Source organism: Apaloderma vittatum, unplaced genomic scaffold, assembly GCF_000703405.1.
Source record: "Apaloderma vittatum isolate BGI_N311 unplaced genomic scaffold, ASM70340v1 scaffold16907, whole genome shotgun sequence".
Taxonomy (NCBI): domain Eukaryota; kingdom Metazoa; phylum Chordata; class Aves; order Trogoniformes; family Trogonidae; genus Apaloderma; species Apaloderma vittatum.
In genome coordinates, this window is record NW_009727958.1 from 19,558 (window position 1) to 20,962 (window position 1,405).

Here is a 1,405-nt window from a genome sequence, read left to right on the forward strand (position 1 = left end):
CTCACAGACCATCCTAAATCTCCACTGTTTCTTTGATGCGAACAGGTCTCAGAAAAAGAAAGCTGCATCTAGGCTCTCCTGACTATGCTGTGTAAGATTTTTTTTTTTAAAAAAGCATGTTGTGATTTCAAAACCCTGTTTAACTCAGTGCTATGAAGAGCTATGACAGCATTCACTAAAAATCTCAAAAAAGCAAGATGTTTGCAATCCTTCCCAGCCTTCTTTCCTCCAAAGACTTCAGAGAAACTTGTTCCATTTTCCCTGGTGCTAATGGGATTATTCCATCTGTAGCACCCTGCCTGACATGTCCTCTCAGTTTACCAGGGGATTATGAAAACTCACACTCAAGTAGTTTATCAAACCAATTACACATCACCCTTGTACTTCAGTTCCTCTACACCACCTCTCCTGTACTGCTCACAAGGACGCCACGTGGGACCTTACTGCGTATCTTGACTCAAGTACGCTTTGCAACATCCCCTTCCAATTAGGCCAATTACTGCCGCAAAAACTGAAATCAGATTGGCTTGACATAGTCTGGTTTTGATGACTCCAACTTTTTAAGAACGCTGTTACAGTTCTCCAGGTTCTTATAGACTGATTTTTAGCCAATTCTTCCTGTATCAGCCTGGGAAATGAAGATCCCATTAATCAATGTGTGATTCCACATACGTTCTCCTCCTCTCATGCCTCTCCCTTGCCCATCTCAAGTCCTCTGAGACCTCCCCAGTCCTCCATGAACTCCTGAAAACCATCACTAATGGTTCAGACATTGCTCTGGCTTGTCCCTTACATACTTTAGGGTCAAATACATGACTTAATACTGTTTTAAGATTTTTCTATTTTTATCTGGACCGTATTTTTATCCCTTGCTGTTAACACTGACATTATATTGTGCAATTTTGTTTGTAATAAGATATTCCAAGTGTCTGGTTTATGTCAAAAGCAGCACTTTTCAATGAAAAGAATCTGGAGAAAAACTTTTAATTGGTTGCACTCTTAACCTCTTTGGGCCTTCATCACTGTAATCCCCTTCCGTAATTTTACCTCAGATTTTCATACAACTGATGTTCCTAGCAAAACCAGCCCATGAAACACACATTTTTCCAGCAACATAAAAAAGTAGGTGCAGGCATACTTTTTCAAGGTCCATGATCTTATATTTTATCCCTGAGTGAGCAATTGCTGTGGACACTGCTCTTCAGAAATAGACCTTAAATAGGGAATACTCGCAATTCATTAACAATTATGACAGACATTTTCCAGAGTGGTTCAACGTTTAAAGTTGTCTCTATAGCAGATTTGGATAAAGATTTATACAAATATTTTCTAGATGCAGAAACCTTCTGCCCCTTTGATTACAGTTTGAGAAGGAAGAGACAAGGGGCTAGCAGCAGAAGACACA